The sequence below is a fragment of the Mirounga angustirostris genome, unplaced genomic scaffold, assembly GCF_029215605.1.
Source record: "Mirounga angustirostris isolate CCGP_5_RB_7025 unplaced genomic scaffold, mMirAng1.0.hap1 SCAF_14, whole genome shotgun sequence".
Classification (NCBI taxonomy): domain Eukaryota; kingdom Metazoa; phylum Chordata; class Mammalia; order Carnivora; family Phocidae; genus Mirounga; species Mirounga angustirostris.
Genome location: NW_026991722.1, coordinates 50,478,278 through 50,500,782, shown reverse-complemented (window position 1 = coordinate 50,500,782; position 22,505 = coordinate 50,478,278).

The window sequence follows — 22,505 nt, the reverse complement described above, 5'->3', positions numbered from 1 at the left end:
TGGCATGCTTGAGGATTCAGCCCTTGGCCCACTTCCCTTCTTTGTCTTATACTCATTTATTTAGTCAATAGCTTTAAATGCTATTTATACTTTGGGACTCTTAAATTTATAACTCCCAACTAGACTACTCTCCTGAATTCCAGACTCTCATATCCAAATATCATCTCAAATTTTCCATTTGAATGTCACAGAGACATATTAAATGTGATTCATCCAAAACTGACTCTCAGTCTTCCCTGCAGAATCTGCTCTCCCCAATCCTACAGTTGTCCCTACCTCCACTAATGGAAACTCCATCTTCCTCATTGCTCAGGTCAAACACTTAGAGTTGCCCTTAGATTCTTTCTTTTTCTCATAACCAGCATCTGACATATCAGAAAATCCCACTGGCATTGCCTTTTTTGTTTTGGGGAAAGGATTAGACCTTTCTAAATATTGTTAAGTATGATATAAACTAAAAGTTAGAAACAAAGTTAAATAAGGTAGGGATTTCTCATACCTGTACATCATTTTAGTACAAATGACAAAGATTTAGATGTGGCCTTTTGACTATATCAATAAACATGGTATGCAGCAATGTCACAGGGCTCTTCAGTATGTGCATAGGATGAAAGGAATTTACTCGAACAACAACAACAAAAAAATCCCACATATTTGAGCTTTCTTTGATTTTTATATGTTGGTTATTTAATTTACACATGGATATAACAGTAAAAATCAAAATATTATTAAGATATGTTGAAGTATCATAATCAATATTAACAACTACTTATAAATCAATACCCAAAAACTCTTGAGTCAGAAAGTAAAACAAATAGATTTATCTATGGATGCAATGTCCCCAAATGTTATTTATTAGCCTGCACCATAGCTTTTTTTTTTTTAAATATGAGAAGGGCTATAGTTTATTCCTCAGCATAAATTGTACTTTCAAGTCAAAGATATCCTGTAAAATACACATGAAAATGCCAATTGGCTATATTATTAATGAAATTGATGACCTGGGGTCTGTTTTTTATTGACAAATAGTTGACAAACAATGTTTTATTTGTTCCAGGTGAACAATATAGTGATTCGACAATTCTGTACATTAAGCTATGCTCACCACAATAAGTGTAGTTACCATCTGTCACCCTACAACATTATTACAATATTATTGACTGTATTCCCCATGCTGTACTTTTCATCCCCATGATTTATTTATTTTATAACTAGAATCTAAAAAAAACCCAAAACAAATGAACAAACAGAAAGAACAAAAACAGGCATGGGGTCTAATGACTTGTGCATACTCTATTCCCACTTAAGACAATTGATAAATCATTAAGATCTGATTTTCCTTCCTTGTTCATCCTATTACATTGAAATAAGCACCCCAGATCAGATGGTTTACAGAAATTTATTAAACCTGAAAGTTGTTTAATCTTCTACCCAATGAGCATCCATCTGGCTGCCTTTCAGCTGGTCAGCTGCATGACTGCTACTATCAAAAATGCCCTTGAAGTCTTCAGACCAACTAAAGGTCTGTCTTCACTTCTCCAAACGTGAATGTTTAATCCTTTGTTTAAAACTGTGCCTTGTAGCCAACCCAACTCTTTACACTTTCATTTAAAAGGTCTCCAAAATCTGCACCCAAGAAAGCCATCTGCAGACATCCTCTTTTTAAAAACAAAACAAAACAAAACAAAAAATCCAAGAGGAAATGACTGATTGATCTCAGTGTCAAAGTTAATTGTGCATCACCTGAGGAATTAGTGAATTGTATAACTAAACAAATTTGTTCGTTTGTTTTTTATTAGCTACATAGGGTCAGATTAATAGCTCACTCATTAACAAGTATATAGGTTATTAGGTTGTGCATGTCAGGGCTCCTGTAATCTCCAATCCATGTCCCATATTTTTCTCTTTTGTTTAATTTAGGTATAACTGACATATAATACTAGGGTTTTTTGTTTTTTGTTTTTTAACTCCTTACCACGTAAATTACTTATCTTCATTTCATTAAGGATTTTTTCCCCAGAGGTTTTACCTTGTTCTTTTATTTGAAACATATTCCTCTGCCTGCTTGACATTTTGTTTCTATGTATTAGGCAAAAAAAGCTACCTCTCCTAGTCTTGAAGGAATGGCAGTGTGTGGGAGATAAGCCTTGTCTTCCAACTTTGCCCTAGCTCTTGGTTGTCTCTTAAACCTTTGTAATTATTTAAGCAGCCTTGATTTATTAATGATAAGTCCCAGTTGTTGAGGGTGTGCCAAGACCTGTCAGTGCTCCAAAGGGAGGAATCTCAGTGAGCACCTAATTTCAGGCAGATTAGAAGTCCATACCCTCAAGCAACAGCTTTTAAAGTATGCCAACATATACAGTCTTATGAGAATGTAATAGTAAACTCTACTGGCTTTTTTTCAGCAGAGTCAAATCTGATTACAATCTTGTAACAAATCAGTTACAATCTTGATGTGTCCTGTAGGTGAGAGGTGCAAAAACTGGGCTTCAGAGGAGTGTATAAGCTCCTTTCTGGGAGGTACTGGCAAGCTGCAGCTAGCTAGGGCAAAGGAGAACATGAAGATGATAGCCCCCTGCTATGTTCTCTGAGAGCAGGTCTGTAGCCTCCAGGTATGTGACAAACATGAAGTCTGCCCCTCAGGCTGAAGCTCCAGGATAAGTAAATAGGTCTTTTTAACAGATAGACTGAGGGTGCGGTTTAATCAGTTGTCTGTGTAGTGCCCTGGGGCTGATAACCTGGAAAGAACTATTTATCCAATGGTTACAATCCTGTGGGACCCAGGAACACAAGATCTCCTGGCCACCCGAGCCAGGCAATCAAAGAGCTGTGCATTCCCGCCAGCTTTAGGAAGGCAACAGAACACAGGGCTAGGGCTCACATGCCAATACTATTGAGGTACAGGGGAAAATATCAAGACACAAATAGCACCTGCCAATGCCTCCCTCCCAGAGAGACTCCCAAAAGGTCCCTGCTCCTCTGGCAGATGCTTTAACATTAGCAAATAAATCTCCTTCTCATATAATCTAGGAGCTTTTCAAACTGTTGCTTTTGCACTGGTCTTGGAGTAAGAGGGTCTGCGAGCCCTCTAAGAGAAGTATCTCAGTTCCCCACAGCCGTTTGGTGTCCTGGATGTGAGCCCCATTGGTTTGCAAAGCCAGACCTTTGGGCACTCCTCTCTCTCTTGCAGGTCCCAAGTGATGAGGGAGCAGAAGGCAAGCTGAGGGCAAAGCACAAGTTGACACCCCACAACTCCCTCGCCCCCCACTCCCAGGTGGGATATATCTGATATTCCTCAGGCACTCCTGGCTGCCCTAAAATTAAGGGAAGGGAAACACAAATGCCTAACTGATAAAGATCACAGTCCTGCAAGACATGAGTCTCTGTCAGTTTCCCAATGTCTTAGTGATTTACAAGGAAAAAGCATTCATATCAATAGCCTAGCTCTCAGAGACCCATAACTCAATTTCCTGGAGCCCTAATATCACCCTTCCCTCCATAAGTGATGTAGGAAACAGAAGCAGAAGAGAATGTAAACAAAGTTAAATTTCTTTATGACCTGCAGCCAATTGACAAGGACCTGAGATAGGCAGAGTATAACATTCCTCCAGGAAGCTCCCAACTGTCTTAATGTTAATGCCTTACTAGAAGGAAAAACAACCCTAGCTTGACAATAGCAAGGCCTCCAGTATCCTTTGAGTCTTCTTTAGCATATCAAAGTCCTTTTAGACACCTCCCTTTTTCCTTACCTCCCCGAACTCCCAAGTACATAATCAGTCACCCTCACAACCCCAGTGCAGCAGCTCTTTCTGCCCACAGGTCTTGTCCCCATGCTTTAATAAAATCACTTTTTTTTTTTTTTTGACCAAAGATGTCTCAAGAATTCTTTCTTGGCCATTGGCTCTGGACCTCACCAACATTCCAAAACTACCACACCAAGGGTTGGGATGCCTGATGTGGCACATGAACACTTCACTCCTCAGGGAGAAGCTCTGGATTTGTGAGATCCTCCCAATTGCAGGTGGCTGCACGAGGGATGGGATTTCTGGTGAGACTGCATCTCTGCCTCTCCTACCCATCTTGATATGGCCCTTTTACTATTTCTTTTTCAGGTCTTTTTTCAGAGAAAATTGTTTCATATGTAGCTGTATATTCAGTGTATCCATTGGAAAAAGTGAGTTCAGGATCTTCTTACACCACCGTCTTGGATTGCTTCCCTATGTCGCATATTTTCTTTTATTTATCCTTTCACTATCATTATTAACTTCTATAATTTTGGTATATTTTCTGTATTCTCATAAGCCACCTAGTATCCATTCTAAAACAAGGTGAGGGTACAACTAAATGACAGAGCCACTAAGTAACTGCATATACATGCATATATAGACACATACATAAACACAAATGGGTTAGCTGGAAGACTGGAAAGGAAAATGTTAAAAGATTAAAGATGGGGCGCCTGGGTGGCTCAGTTGGTTAAGCGACTGCCTTCGGCTCAGGTCGTGATCCTGGAGTCCCGGGATCGAGTCCCGCATTGGGCTCCCTGCTGAGCAGGGAGCCTGCTTCTCCTTCTGACCCTCCCCCCTCTCATGTGCTCTCTCTCATTCTCTCTCTCTCAAATAAATAAATAAAATCTTTAAAAAAAATTTTAAAAAAAGATTAAAGATGGCTCATCTGTGTTTCTATGTCAGGGCAAATTTAAGAGAAGTTTGTGAAAATTGGTTATCAGGAAACAAAAATGGCATTTATTACTTATTCCAGGATTAGTTCAGAAGGAAGGCCGTTCCTCCTCTAAGAGATTTCTAAACAGAAATATATTGGATTACCTGCCAGAGATTCTGGAAACTAAAGAACTGATATAATGCTATTCAACCAACTAAAATAGAAATAATTATAAATATACATGATTTTTCTGGTCATGCTAATTTTGCTTTTCTACTAAGACCTGACTTAAATCTATTAAGCACAAAAGCTATAGCAACTGATTTGGACCAACTAGCAAAAACAGATTTTCAGTATGGACATGATTTATTTCCCTTTGTTTTACAGTTAACCAATATTTTTGCCGTGTGTGTATGCGCGAGTGTGCACATGTGCGTGTGTGTGTGTGTTTTATAGGAAAAGATCCCACTCTGTCATCAGATGAGCCAGAGGGAGCCAGAAAAGGATTAGACATTTGAAAGACAAATATGGATGAAATTCATTTCCTACGTGGAGTTATTTAGTATGAGTTGTTTTGGTGACTAATTTTGTTCTGTTTTGTTAAATGATTATGATGTCCTCTCTGCTTATGTGTTTTCTGAGGCTCGGGGCAAGTGAGGTACATTAGACCACACAGAGAAAGAAAATGAGGAGTGGCAGCTGCCTGCTATTTCTGAAGGCAGGAACAAATAATGTATATCAGGAATTGAAAGCAGAGTTGGTTTCTGTGTTGTTACTCATTCTTCAAGCCAAATGTTAATAAATGAAGGATTTTCAGCATTTCAGACCAAGCCTCTGAGTTAGGGAACAATGATTCCTGTGCATGATGGAGAAACAGACAAAATAGCCAATCTCTTTAAAAAAAAAAAATCTTCTCCTTTTAAAATCCAATTAATTTTAGCCCCCACTTTCTAATATGTTGTAATAAAACCAAAAAGGCACTTCATACCTTTTAAAATGTCCGTGAAATAGTATCAACTTCACAAAATGTATTCCTCTATGTGAACATTTCAAAAATCTTGAATGAATTTTATCTCTAAAAATTTTATCTCTAACAATGTCAAGTCTTGGTTTTATTTTTCCTCCCAGGAATTACCAAAAGAAAAATACATTATCAACATGTAGCTCACAATCATTTGATGACCAGGGTAAGAAGTGAAGCCATTTTTAAGAAAGTTCTGATAAAGGGCTATACTCATTAAAGTGAATTCAAAGGCTCATGGCTAGGTGGTAAAATATTTCAGAGAATCAAATCTAATAAACTAATAAGAAAGCTAAATGAATGCCATATCTACTATGCACCAATTTAATTCAATGTTACACACATGGTAAACATCTTAGCCCAACACTTGACAAAATAATTACCTCATTAGAGGAAGCATGTAAGTGTAGTTAGAAATCTTCATGGACTCAGGTTTTCCCAAGGAAAATAAAACCTTTATATAGTCTATTTTCCACATGACAAGAGAAAATGTAAGCTTAAAAATGCCTTCAGGGGTTTTGTTTGTTTGTTTGTTTGTTTGTTTGGAGAGTTAAAAGGGACTTTAAAAGGAAATAAAAATGACATAAAAAATAAAAATAAAAGCATATCAATAGAATTAGAAAAAAAGGGAAATTTTATATAATTATTTATTTCCTACTGTATTCATAATAGTAGCAGAGTTCCAAGCTTTGCTTTCTTTGTGGAGTACGACATATATTTTCAGAAAATAGAGTTATGGGATTCATTTAAGATTGGAATGGAAGGTAAGATCCTCCAGGCAAGGGATTCTCAGCCCTGTTACACATTAGTATCACCTGGGAAGCTTCAAAACTACTGATGCCCGGATTTCATCATCAGGATTCTGATTTTATTTGATGCGGGGCACTGTCTAGGCATCAGTACTTTCGAAAAGTGATTAGAGTTCCTCCAATATTTAACCATGAGTGAGATATCATTGTTCTAACTAAGTGACCAACCATATCATTAATTGGAGCACTTTTGAGAGAAAAAAAAGACCCCCATTAATAATTACACCTGAATTAAAGAGTGAACAGTCACTGTCATGGGCAAATTGGGAGTTATGATCACTCTACCACATATCCAATGCTGCATATATCTACAGTGTTCCTGGTAAGAGATTAGAAATGAGTCTACACCTCATTACCTGCATAATAAGAAATTCCTTATCTTACAAGACAATGCTTTAGATGCTTTGACAATTGGAAAATACTCCCAGTTAGTTCTACCCTTTATTTCCGGAATTCAGGCATAAGAGTTTAACCCCTTCCATAGACAGGCCCTTCAGATATTTGGAGATATATATCTTGTTCCCTCCTTAGCAACCACATTTTCTCTTCTGAAGCCAACTTTTTTCATGCCACGTTGAATACCCTTCAATTTTTTAAGTCTTACCTCACATGTCGTGGTTTTAAGTTCTCTCATCATCACGATTGCTCACATCTGAACATTTTCAAAAATAATTTAAAGCTAATGAAGGTAATCCTCAAATGGTTATTATTTGAGATACATATACATGTGTGAAATTTAAGTAGATTTGATAGAAGACTAAAGCCTGTATAATTCTCTATACTGGTCAAATCTCTTTTCCACCAACCAGAAGAGTTGTAAGCACCCTATTATGGCCATGGGGAAGAAAAGGGTCAATATGAGCCATAACTTGTGTATCCTCAAAGGTTCCTAAGGCATTTTTGATCCTAACCAGAACTCCCTGCAAATACAGGCTGATGGAATTTACTAGCTAAAGGATAAAAAGGAGACCTAGGGAGTTGCTTTGTAATGATTTTTTATCTAGGACAGCTTTTAGCTGGATATACCTGGTCTGTCTAGATTATTTATTACAAATTATCCTGCAATTTATGTGCTGCAGCTGGGCTGGATAATGCACCTTAGTCATTTGACCAGACGTGGCTATGGGCTAACAAGACATAAAAATAAAAAGTAAGAGATCCCAAAACTCAACGATTTCCCTCTACTAACTTCCCTTGAATGCAGTTAGCACTACTCACCCAAAACTAAACGAAACTAAACCATTTCAGTGGGAAAAGGAGATCTAAGACATGAGTCTGAAAGAGTCAGGACTCCCAGATACACTGTTGCTCATGACTTACCTTTGCTAATCGTGAGTAAAACTCAGTTCTCAGTAAGCCCACAATTTCCTATATATCTAACAGTTCTAGTCTTTGGGATTTCAGTTTTGCTACATTCCTACAGAACCCTCTTTAGGTCCCTAAGATATATTTGGAACCACTGGGTTGTGTTCATTGTCTTTGGCTGAAGTCTGTCTGGTTAATCACTTTAGACTAATATTTCCTTTGGAATAAAAACTTGGCTTTTGATTCCAACTTTCCCTCTATACATGCCATTTAAAAAACAGTTCAGAGATATTACTCACATACCATACAATTCATCCATTTAAAGTGTACAACTCAATGTCTTTTAGTATGTTCGCAGAGTTGTACAACCATTACCACAATCTAATTTTAAAATATTTATCACTCCAAAAAGAAGCCACGTACCCATTAGCAGTCACTCCACCACCCATTCACCCCCTCTCCCCAGACCTAGACAGCCACTAATCTACCTTCTGTTTTTATAGATTTGCCTATTCTGGATTTTTCACATGTGGTCTTTTGGGACTGCTTTCTTTCAGTTCACATAATGTCTTTAATGTTCATTCAAGTTGTAGCATGTCCAAGGACCCCATTCCTTTGTATTGCTTAATATTATTCCATAGTATAGACATAACATTCTATTTATTCATTCACTGCTTGATGGACATTTGGATTGCTTTCACTTTTTGGTTATTTATTAGGAATAATGGTGCTATAAACATTCTTGTACTAGTTTTTGTGTAGACATGTTTACATTTCTCTTGGGTACATACATAAGAGTGAAATTGCTGGGCACATGGCAACTCAAAGTTTGACATTTTGAGAACTGTTGATCTGTTCTCCAAGCACCTGTCCCTTTTGCATTCCCACCAGCAATTTATGAGGGTTATAACTTCTCCACAAACTCTCCAACACTTGTAATTATCCATCTTTTCTATTTTATCATGATGTCACAATCTAATTTTATTTGCATTGGCTAATGAGGATGAGCATTTCAGATGCTTACTGGCCATTGTATATCATCTTTAGCAGAATATCTTTTCATATCTTTTGCTCATTTTTGTGTTTTTTTTATAACAAAAATGATGTGTTAAAAGAGTTCTTTTTATATTGTGGTTACAAATCCTTGATCAGATATAGGATTTAAAAATATTTTCTTTCATTCTGTAGGGTTATCTCTTCCCTTTCTTAATGATTTCCTTTGAAGTACAAAAGTTTTTAATATTACTGTAATCTAGCTTATCAATTTTCATCTTTTGTCACTTGTGCTTTGTGATCATATATCAGGAGGTTTGCTTAAGATCACTAAGATTCACTCCTCTCATTTCTTCAAAAATTTTCTTAATTTTAGCTCTTATATTTTTTACTTTTTTAAAGACTTTATTTATTTGAGAGAGAGAGGGAGAGAGAGGGCACCAGTGGGAGGGAGGGGCAGAGGGAGAGGAACAAACAAACTCCCCACTGAGCAGGTAGCCCTACACAGGGCTCAATCCCAGGACCCCAAGATCATCACCTGAACGGAAGGCAGTTGCTTAACTGATTGAGCCACTCAGATGCCCCTAGCTCTTATATTTAGAACTATGATTTATTTGAAGTTAATTTTTGTGTACGGTGCTAAAAACATCTTTGTTATTTTGCATGTGATATCCAGTTGTCCCAGCACCATTCTTTCCCAAAATAAGTGGTCTTGGCACCCTTGTTGAAAACCTATTGACTTTAAATGTGAGGGTTTATTTCTAGACTCTTAATTATATTCCATTGACATATATGTCTATCCTTATACCAGTTCTGCACTGTCTTGACCACTCTATTTTCATACTAAGCTTTGAAATCGGTAACTGTGACTCCTACCTTTTTCTTCTTTCTCAAGATTCTTTTAGTTATCCTGAGCTGCTTGCATATCTATGTGAATTTTAGGATCATCTTCTCAATGTCTGCAAAAAGATAGTGTACAGCTTTAATTCTGGTAGGAATTGTGATGAATTTGCCATATGTAGATCAACTTTCAAAGTATTGTCATTTTAACAATATTAAGATTTATGATCCATCAATATGGCATGCTTTCCATTTGTGTAGGTCTTCTTTAATTTCTTTCAGCAATTTTTTTGTAGTTTTCAGTGTACAAATCTTGCACTTTTTGGTTAAATTTATTCCTAAATTTTTGTTGTGACTTTTATAAATGTTGATGCTATTGTTCATTCATTTTAAAATTGTCTATTGCTAATGTACAGATACACAGTTTATTTTTGCATATAGATCTTGTACCCTATAACTGTGTGAAAATCAATTTTTTCTAAAGGTTTTTACTGTATTCTTTAGTATTTTCTATATACTAGGTCATGTCATCTGCTAATAGAGATCATTTTACTTCTTCCTTCCCAATTGGAATAACATTATTTTTTCTTGCCTAACTGCCCTGGCTAGAATCTCTAGTGCAATGTTGAATAGCAGTGGTGAGTGGGGACATCCTTACTTTGCTCCTGATCTTATGCAGAAAGCATTCAGTTTCATCATTGAGTATGTTTTAAGCTGTCAGATTTTCATATATTCCCTTTAGGGTTAAGGAAAGTTTTTTTCCATTTCTAGTTTAATAAATGTTTTTTCATAGAAGTATATTAGAGTTAGTCAAATGCTTTTTTGGTGTCTGTTAAAATGATCATTTGATATATCCATTATATTCATATGATATATTACATTAATTTTCAGACACTAAACTAACATTGCATTCCTTATACACCACTTGGACATGGTGTATAATTATTTTACTTGTTCCCAGGTTTGGTTTGCTAATATTTGTTAAGGATTTTTTCTTTCCTACAATCGTAGGAGATTTTGGTCTATATCTTTTTTTGTGTTTGTCTGATTTTGGCATCAGGGTAATACTGGACTCAGAGAATGAAACTAAATGTATTCTTACCTCTTCTATTTTTGGAAATTTTAGAAGAGTTAGTTTTAATTCTTCTTTAAATATTTAGTAACATTGATTAGAAAATCTTGGCTGGGTTTTTCTTTGAAGGAAGATTTTTAGTTACAAATTTAATCTCTACTTGGTGAAGACGTATTCAGATTTTCTATTTCTTCTTATATAAATTTCATTAGTTTGTGTCTTTCTAGGAACTTCTCTATGTCATTTAAATTATCTAATATGTTGTCTTAGAGTTGTTCACAGCATTAACTTATAATCTTTTATTATTTTTATAAGATGAGTCTTCTTCATTTCTGATTTTAGAAATGTGAGACTTCTTAATTTTTCTTTGTAAATTTAGCTAAAAATTTTTCTATTTTGTTGATCTTTTCAAAGAATCAAATTTGGTTAACTGATATTCTCTATGTTTTCTCCTTTTGATTTCATGAATTTCCATTCTAATCCTTACTATTTCTTTTTTTCTGCTTGCAGTCACAAAGAATACACTATAAATATATCAAAAATCAGTGATGAAGACCATTGTATGTTGAAGTGGCTAAAAATCAAGTCTTAAACTACCTGTAATCAGATGTTATTTTGAATCTGGCCTCCACTACTTCCCAGTGGTGTGATTTTAGGTATATCATTTTATCTCTTGATTCTTGGTCATCACCTCTATAAAAGGAAATGAAAGTACTTATTTATGTCAGAGAGTTCTTTAAAAGACAAAATGAGATGAGGCCACCTGAACATAATGCCTGACATAATTTAGCATATGACCAACATTAGCTAAATAGGGGATGAGAAGGATCTGGACTGGAAAAAAAAAAAGAAGCAGTGGGAGGGATGCCTGGGTGGCTCAATGGGCTAAGCATCTGCTTTTGACTCAGATCATGATCCCAGGTCCTGGGATCTAGTCCTGCATCTGGCTCCTTGCTCAGCTGGGAGCCTGCTTCTCCCTCTGCCTGCTACTCCCCCTGCTTGTGCTCTCTCTTTCTCTCTCACTCTCTCACATTCTCTCTCTCTGATAAATAAATAAATACATAAATCTTAAAAAAAAAAAAGAAAAAAAGCAGTGAGGGATTTCCAAGGGGAGAAAAAAATTAATGTAAAATATCAAAATTTAAGTAGGATATAAATAAGTAGTTTGTTTTCTCTTCTTTTTTAAGTTAAAGTATATCTAAAACTCTAATCATTTTGTCAACTCAAATAAATACACTAATTTCTCAGTCATATCAGAAATACTTTCACTGGAAATATTTCCTAAATGTATGTCAATTCAGAATATTTTTTGGCAAGGAGAATGGAGACTACTTGGACCATTGTATCTATTTCAGATCCTTACTTAGAACCCTATGAAATGTTACATACTAAAAATAAGTTTCAAAGCATGTTATTATATATCTGCTCATAAGTGATTTTCCAAATTGATTGTCACCTTTTCCTAATTTTGGATTGTGTTTTCTATTTCAAAGTGAAATGTTGGCATGCTTACTGTTTTTTTTTTCTTCTTCAAATCTGGATGCCCAACTGTCGAACTTCTAAAATTTTACTTCCTACCACAAGATGAACATGTTTTTAGATACGTTTTTAAATTTTGCTCTAATATATTTTGCCAAAGCAATGCAGTCTATATGACAAAAGAGAGATGCTTGCAACAAACAGAGAAGGAAGAATGAAATCTTTCTAAACATAGGCATTTTATAAATTATTTAACACATGGAAGAGGTTGCTGAAGCTATCTTTCCAGTAGCTCACAAATTCTCTGACTTTTTTATGTTTCGTATTTTAAATTTTGCTGCTGTAAAAGCTGTGTTTAGAGTTACATTACTAAAATGTATCCACAAATAAGCAGAATTTTGTGAGTCAAATCTATAACATATTTTGCTCACAATTAGTGCCTTAGTGGTACATAATTCAAACACTACAAATTCTGACACTAATTAGAATTAATTTAAAATCTGGGTCTGTCATTCACAAGCTATGTGGTTCTAAACAAATCACTTCTTATTCAGAGTCTGTTTCCCAATCTGTAAATGGGGATAGTAATAAATGATGACCACATAGAGTTTATGAGGTTCATATTAGATAGTGAATATAAAATGACTACAAATTAGAAGGTGCTCATTAATTACATCTATTATCATTTTTATTAGTGAAAGGAACTGGTGGACAATACAGAATAGATGGAAAAGTATTTAGGGGATACTGAATAAAATGTGGTCAAGTTATCTTAGAGACCCAAAATATGAGGATAAATAATATAGATGGTATCATAAAACAATATATAATAAAGAATTAAATGAATAGGACAGGAAACAAATTTATAGGAGTAATTACTCATAATATAAAAACATTGGTGTTTTATGTAGTGAAAATTGAGTATTACCTCAGAAAGGATGGCAACGAAAAGGATTCTTTTACCCATGGGTCATGAGAAAATAACTTTGAGAATCATTTTTGACATTAGAAAGATTAACCCAATTCTCAAAATCTAAATATTTCATGATAACTCTATATCGGAGAGATTTCTTGCCACTGCCACATTAACTGTCCCTCTTCTGATCTCCTAAGCACTTTTAAAAAGGCAATATATACTGGATTCAAAATGGTAGATGTGGTAGCCTGAATAATGGCCCCACAAAAGATTCATGTCCTAATCCTTGGAATCTGTAAATGTTATATTATATGGCAAGAGAAAGAGATGTTGCTTATGTGATTATGTTAAAGATTTTGAGATGGGGAGATTATCCTGGATTATCTTCTTATATGGATACATGTGAGTCCTAAGTGCCATCACACATATTCATGTAAGAAAGAGGCAGAGAGAGACTTGACACAGAATAGAAAAAGACCACAGAACAGAAGAAGAGGAAAGTAGAGTCCGAGGAAGAAGGCATTATGCCACTGTCTTCCAAGATGAAAAAAGGAGACATGAGCCAAATACAAGGAAAGCAAATCTAGATGCTGGAAAAGGCCAGGAAATAAATTCACAGCTAGATCCTCCAGAGGGAGCATGACCCAGTTGACACCTTGATTTCAGGTCAATGATACCTGTATTAGACGGCTGTCCTCCAGAATTGTGAGGGAATAAATTTCTGTTGTTTTAAGCTAACAGATTTATGGAAATTTGTTATAGCAGCCATAGGAAACTAATACAATAGATAAAACACATATTTTTATATATTTTCTCTTTTAAATCCCTACTAAATGTAAGAAATTTAAAAGTCATAGAACTATAGTAACTAAGCAAATAGGAGGGAGAACCATCAACGAAAAAGAAACCTCAAGAAATTTCCAGTAGATGTTGAGTGGCCAGAAATATTTGCAGAGGAGATTTTATTGTAAAAGGAAATACCTACCAAGAAGAACCTAAGAGAAACCGCTGAAGAAGACACAGAAGTGGTGATGGATGGAAAGAAGTCCCATGTAACATAAAACTAAACAAAGGAGGTCTATATGTTGCTCACTTAAGTTCCTCAAGACCCTTTCCTGCCTCTATATTCAGAACGATTTCTGGCCATTCATGTTTGGTTCCAAAAAGAATAGCTCTTTTTATTTTAAATATAAAATTGAGTAGACTCTCTAAAGAGAACAAGAACAACAGTTTAGTTATTGGTAACCAGAGTAAAATTTTGGCATTCTAATATGTTGAATGCCCTTTCAGGCCAAAACAAATCCTGCTCTCATGCCCAGAGTAAACAATCAATTATCCATCTTAAATATTCACTCTTAAGTTTAAATAGGCAACTATACATTAAGTCTTTGAGGAAAGCCTGCAGAAAATGGCCCAAGAATTGAATATTTATTAGGAAAGATAAAAAACATTAAATTATAATTCTAATTAGAACCACACAAATATCCAAAATGTTTTATCCCTAAAATAAGAAAAGGATGTCATGAACAAGGAACAGAAAATAAAGCAGAACTTGTGATTGCCCCCCCCAAAAAATTAAAATTTCCAAAAATAATAAAATAAAAATTTCCATAATTGGAATATAAAAAAATCAATAAAATCTTCCAAAGTATATGACAAAAGAATAAAGATAGATATATGAGAAGAGGAAAAAACAATAAACACATAGTAAATATATAAAACAAGAATTCCAATATCAAATTAATAGAAATTCTAAAAAGAAAATGGTAGGAAGGAAATTAAGAAAGGAAGTGCAGAAAATCTTCCAGAATTAAATGAAGCAGTAAGTCTTCAAATTTAGACACTGACCAAGTATTGATCAAATCAAATGTACTTAAATTTATAATTGTAAAATGTTTTTATATCAAGCACCCTTATGATTTCCAGAGAAAAATGGAATTTTTTATGTTCTTAAAAAATCCAGAATCAAATGGGTATTAGACTTCCCATAAGCAAAACACAATGCTTGAAGGCCATAATGCTCTGAGGGAAATGACTTTCAACCTAGAGAAATAGACCTAGCACAATAATTACTCTACAAGGAGAAAGACAAATTCCATACATTTTCAGCAATCAGGAGTTTAGAAAATTTACCACCCTCATTCACTTTCCTAGGAAGTTACTTGAGGGTGCATTCTAACAAATAGAGATAACAAGAACAATGAAGACGGGAGATTCAGGAAACAGTAGATCAACACACAGGAGTGGAGTGAACGGAAGTCCTAGGACTATATACAGCTGCATGGCAGAACAAGAAAGCAACCAGTCTGTAATGGAACAGGATGATGCAAAACTCCAAGAGAAAAATCTCTGGAAAACAAAGAGGAATCCATAAAATAGTTACTGTGTGTGAGAGACTAGAAATACTAAGAATGGAAAAAGGCCAAAAAAAATGCAAGAAAAAAAAAAGGCTACTTGAATTTCAGGAAAAAAAAAAAAAAAGCTGTGAAAGAAATTCCATAGTGTATTCTTATATGTCCTTATATGAAGCAAAACATCAACGTAAAACACCAAGTCAATGAGAATCAAGTGGAATGAAGGGCTACAGGCAATGCACAAAATACATATGAATTGGGAAAATATTGTTTAAGTTTCTCCTATCAACAATAGGGAAAAATAATAGTGAGAAATTATAAGAACACAAAAAAGGTAAAGAAATAATAGTTAAAATATGAAACAACAAAAAATTATATCATGATTTTAAGCAACTGGATGAGTATGAAGAGGTTCATCCTTTAAACATGATGCTAAGAGTACTTTCTTTTGGATATCCAAAGAAGAAAAAATACTGAATGGCATCTACAGTAGAAATGTAGATGGAAATTATAATAGCACATTAAATATCTCTGTAGTAATAACAGATCATGATGATAAATTAAACATTGTTCATCATTTCAATTTTTAGAATCAACCTATATACAAAGTATGAAAGGCTTAATTATGGCTGTAAGAAATAAAAATATAAATTTTGGTAAGGTAAAAGTAAAAATGACAGAAGTTGGCAAGTTGTTAGCAAAGGGCGATGTGAAATGGAAGGAAGGGTAAAGATATTAAGCCATCATTTTACATTGTAAAGAGGTAAGAGTTATGACCATAATTAAATAAATGGAGGTTTATCAAGTACCCTTATGATTTCCAGAGAAAAATGGAATTTTTATGTAGATATAATATATATTAGATATCTATATATAATATATAATGTTACATATTATTATATTAATATATAACTTAGATATATTTATTATATGCTTAATATTTATTAGATATATTATTTATTTATTAGATGCTAGATATAATATCTAACATATATTATTTATATATAATATAATAGATATAATATTTATTAGATGCTTAATAAATTATTCAAAGTGAGTTAAAGTAATATTGGGGAAAACAAAAAAGATGTGACATAATTATAATGGGAGAAAAGAGACTGATGTAACTAAGTTAAAACTTATTCCATCACAGCAAAAAGTCTTATAAAAATGTCTAAATTGAGGGCGCCTGGGTGGCTCAGTCGGTTAAGCGACTGCCTTCAGCTCAGGTCATGATCCTGGAGTCCCGGGATCGAGTCCCACATCGGGCTCCCTGCTGGGCGGGGAGTCTGCTTCTCCCTCTCCCGCTCCCCCCTCTTGTGCTCTTTCTCTCTCTCACTCTCTCTCTCAAATAAATAAATAAAATCTTTAAAAAAAAAAAGATTCTTAAAAAATAAATAAATAAATAAATAAATAAATAAATAAAATGTCTAAATTGATAAACAAACAAACAAAAAACCCATAATATATTAATTAGCAACATGGATATACTGACAAAAGTGCTTTATTTTAACAAAAATTTTAAATGAACTGAAACCTCTAAAGAAGAAAAAGACCAAATATTAATTCTCATTAAATCTCAATGATTAAGGGGCACCTGGGTAGCTCAGTCGTTAAGCTTCTGCCTTCGGCTCAGGTCATGATCCCAGGGTCGTGGGATCAAGTCCCGAGTCGGGCACCCTGCTCCGCGGGAAGCCTGCTTCTCCCTCTCCCACTCCCCCCACTTGTGTTCCCTCTCTAACTGTCTCTCTCTCTCTCTGTCAAATAAATAAATAAAATCTTTAAAAATAAATAAATAAATAAATCTCAATGGTTAATATGCAGGTGTTCTAGTCTCTATTATTTCTCTAGGGTTACACACACACACACACACACACACACACACACTCCAAGCTGTGGAGTCAGAAAGACTCAGTCAAACTCAAAAATCCCAGAACTAACTAGCTGTATGATTTAGGACATCTTCACTTCTCTAAACATCCTGATCTAAAAGATGGATAATACTATCTATGACACAGCAATGTTGTTAGAATTAAATGACATAATAAAATTAAATTTAATTTAATAAAAAGAATTAAATGAGATTGAATATTTCAAGGGCTTAGTATAGTTTCTGGCACCAGGAATCTAAATTAATAATAGTTTTCTTACAAAGTCCCTTTCTCCGGTGTGCAGTTGATAATATAAAATTGGAACCTGAGGTACACTCATTTGTATTAGCTCAAAAAACAGTACGTCAAACTTTATTATCTAGGCTTTATAAAACACATCCAAGGCAAGCTAAAGGTAGACCATCTTGACATAAACTTGTGAAATAACTAAGTAAATTGCTTAGTTTTGATATATCATACATACTAGCAGAATTTAAACAATGACATTAAACACTGGAGATTGGAGGGGAAAAAACAAAAGGAGAAAGTTGATATTTGACATATCAAATATGTCAAATATTTGATACTTTTTTAATGATACTTTTAACATACTTTTTTAATGAAAGGCTTGAGAAGGAGCCTTTCATTAAAAAAAATAGGAACAATTAACCTTGCTTCCCAATGATGTAATAAATGTATGGTTCCATAACAACTCTTGTTAACTATTTTTAAAACTGTATGATTGTATATAGCATTAGTGTTTATATAAAGCAATTACTAAATTTTTACTAAACACCTACCAAATGCTGAGTACTATGAAATAGTGTCATCCAGGGTCTTGTGATAGGATGGAATATGCACAAAAAGGTACACATCACACAGTTCATGATAAATTCCAAATGACCATAATCAGATTTAGACTTGTCTTGAGATTATAATTAAGATCAACAGCACAACAAATGCAGGAGCATGTTACAATGAAAATAGTACCAGGATTGATGTCGAGCCCTGGTTTATAAGCCAGCTCTTCGGGAGCAGGGTGGTGGACATGTTATATTGTCACTTGATCTCTCAGAGCCTCAAGTTGCTCACTAGTAATATACCGTGTGGCCTCCTACCTCGGGCACTGTGGTGAATGTTAAAATGAGTTGACACATGAGAAATTGCTCTTAAAGAAAACAGACTCTTCCTGGGAAGCTGCTCCCAGCTGTGTCCAAAACAGTTGCTAAATGTTCATCGATTTCCCCAGAACAGATCCTCCAGTTTTCCTGCTCTTACTTCAGAAACTAATTTTAACCTTCTTCTCCCTTCTAGCCCCCTCTCCTCCTGCAGCAATTACAAAAAAAAAAAAAAAAAAAAAAGATCAAATCAGCAGAATTGCCTTTCTGTCCATGAAAACAGAATTATCTTGACTTATGTGTGTAAATGCCTAAGACCAGAAATATAACCTAGGACTCCTGACTCCCAGCCCCTCACTCTTGTGATGCCAAACTGCATATACCTACTCACAGATGGCTAGAACAAGGAAAAGGGGTACTTGAAGTAGAAACTCAATAGCCCACTACCTAGCATTGCCATATCACCTCTACTCATTGGTTACTTTTCAAGAGGTCAAAATCACCTTAATCCTGTATCTTGACGATACAGGTTTGTCAAATACCAACTTTCTCCTTTTCTTTTTTTTCCCCTCTATACTCCGATGTCATTGTTTAAAGTCTGCAAATATCTGTGATATATCAGTAAGTATAGAGTAGTCATATTATTGGTCTGGTGTGGTTACTTTACATGAAGAATTATTTCTTTCAGCTGAGTGTATACGTAGATGCCACAATTAAAGAAAGCCAAACTTTGCAAACTTGAAACTATGAGGACCACATTGTTGTCTGAAGCTCTTCAGAACTGATGCCTTCCAAATCCAGAGAGTCAGGCTGAACTTTGCATAGATAATCTTATTGGTACAAGCTCTTAAAGGCTCATATAACTTCACATCTTTGTTTCTAGGCAACCAGGAAGACAGAAATATGGCAAACTCATATTTCTAATGTACAATCATGCTGGCTTCAAGATCATTTATTGTAATATTTCAGCACTTCGTATAAGCTTATAAGGCTTAAATTAGTCTTTGGTTGATCAAAAAAAAAAGTAAACTATAGTTTGCTACTCATTCAATCACCATTTATAGGGTTCTAACTATGTGTCAAGCACCACTTAAAGAAGAAAAATAAGGCAAAACTCCTTCTCTAGAAGATCTTACAATTTAATGAGGAACTCTAAAATATATATAAATATCTAAACCAGACTGCTATCGTTAAGCATTGAGATAGGATTTTTTGCACTTGCTGATTGCTTCATTTATTTATTGTAATTATTGAGTGCCTGCTTATGCTGGAGATTGCAGTAGCAAAAGGGACCCTAACATAAATGCCATATTGTCTCTATCCTCCAGACCTACAACCTAGTGAAGGAAGCAGATAATAAGAAACTGATTTTATATAATCATATGATAAGTACTACATTAGATATTCAGATAGAATATTTGGCAACACATGAGACAGACATTTTGGTCCCATCCTAGATAATTCCTTCAATTCGAAATGCATCTTTCACCCCTTCCTTTACCCACATATTCACTTATCATCCTGGTAATATACTTACTCTAAAGGATGGAGCTCAATTTTCAGTTTCTCTGATGCCACATTTGCTACACACTGCAAGCAAATTTAGTTACTCTAGGCCCTTACACCTCTCCTAATGCTTAGCAAATAGAGTATCTGTAGCTTTTTTTTTTTTATGAATGACTTTGCAATGAGAATACTGAGTATTACTCTTTCACTTAGTTTTCCCAAGACCTGCATCCATCTTCTCAAAGAACCAAGAAATATTAGCTACTAACCAAATGTGGACACTGACATTTAGTAGTTACTAAATCCAATTCGTCACAATGTCAAAATTATATAAATTAAATATGACACAAAGTACAATTTATTTCCAATTTGTCTAGGGACTCTTAGTATACAAGTTAATACACCCAGTTCAATGGCTGGAGCATCTTGCCTGGTGAGCCCCTAAATGAACATCAAGTACTTATGAAGTTAACACTAATTTTTTTCCAGTTCTGTCAACTTTAAAGAGAGAAACCTCTCCATTTTATTGAGCTACACACATCAGTCAGGCTTACTAACACATAGGAATTTCCCATTCTTCCCACAAATTAGATTGTTAACTGTCCTAAAATACCTGCTGATTGAAAGGTGACATTAAACATCAGTTGTCTAAAGAAATATTAGTCCTAGAGCAATATCCCTCTTCACCAAATCTTCCCTTGCTAAATGTTTTTCTTACGGAGTCTATTTTTAGTTTTTTTTCTTTGTTCTTCTTTTTCTCTCTGAAAGCCAGGCTTTATTGCCTTTACATATTTCAGTGCATGCAGGCTCAAAATTATATTAAATTGCCAAATTTATAGCAGAGCTGTTGCAGATCAAAGTATTTATTTAAAAGATTCAGAAGCACTTCCCCCCTCTCTTAAAAAACCAATTTAATTGTTCTTCAAGACCCACTTATATAATAGAGTGAAACACTCACATATGCACACGCACACATTTTCTAAGCAGAGAGTGGTATATACAAAACAAAGACAGCAGGAATATCAATATATTCACAATATTTTAAATGCAAAATTTATTTAGAAGCAATGGAATGTTATGATTAAAAAATGAAACCAAAAAGCAAATAGCCTTTATCTGTGTTTTAGTTACCTATCGCTATATAACAAAGATCCCAAAACTTGGTGGCTAAAACCAGCACTTTAATATTATCTCTCATAGTTCTATGTATTGATTGGGTTCCACAGGGTGGTTCTCACTTGGGGTCTTTCATTGGATTCACTTAAATAACAGCTGGGCTGAAGCTATCTAAAGGTCTAACTGGCCTCGACATCCAAGAAAACATTTTGACTCACATGTCTTCACCTCAGTTAGTTGACTGGAATAGTTGGGGAATGTCCATGCATCTCTTTCTCCATGCGGCCTCACTGCTTGGCTACATTGGGTATTTACTCACAGCATGACAGCAGCTGACTTCTAGGGCGCTTGTCCAAGACACCTCAGTGAAAAGCTGCAAGAATTCTTATGACCTTGGTCAGAAGTCAGGCAGCATAACTTCCACCACATTCTCTGGTTTAAAAAAGTCACAGGGCCAGCCCACATTCAAGGAAAGGGGACTACATAGGAGCATGAGCACTGGGAAGCATGCTCAGGAGTGGGCCATCTATGGGAATCAGCTAGACTAATCTCTAATACTATTTGTTGAGCAATAGTGATATTGCAATTGAATTACTGATATTTCTAAATAGTATTTCAAGTGGTTGGTGCTCAAAAAGTTTGTAGGGAATATGAATAGACAGATAACAGATTTTATAGGATAATGTCTCACAATGATAATTAATATTAGCAAATGAAAAGGTATTTGACTTTTAATTCTTTGTATTTGTAAAGGGTTCAAATAAATGAAATGTATGGATAATTCCTAAATCCTCATTCATGTCAGTATTATCAATCACTATTCCTTCTTAAAATAACCATAGAAAGAAAGTAATAATAAGTATTTCTCACATACTTCAATAAAAAGGTTGTTTTTCAAAAAAGCATTTTGAGACTTTGACTTGTATATCTTTTGCTTTGGTACATATTCTATTCTCACAAGCAGTAGGCAGGGAAAAAAGCATTAAACAACAACATGCCTAAAAGATGATTTTTAAAAACCAATTATTTTGGGGAAGAGCAAGATGGCGGAGGGGTAGGAGACCTAAATTTCATCTGGTCCCAGGAATTCAGCTAGATAGGGATCAAACCATTCTGAACACCTACGAACTCCCCAGGAGATCGAAGAAAAGAATAGCAGCAACTCTCTGAACAGAAAAGCGACCACTTTCTGGAAGGTAGGACGTGCTGACAAGTGAATGCAAGGCGATATTCAGGAAGATAGACGGCAGGGGGAGGGAGCGTCTGTCAGCCACTACCGGCAAGTGATAGAGAAGCAGAGCACAAAATTGGAACTTTTAGAAGTCGGCTCTCCTGAGGATCATCACTCCAGTGGCTAAGCAGGGGGTGGAACCCTTGCTGGGACAGTGTGGTCTCAGGAGCCTCAGGGTCACAGAAAGACAGGGGGTGCTTGAGTGTGGCAGA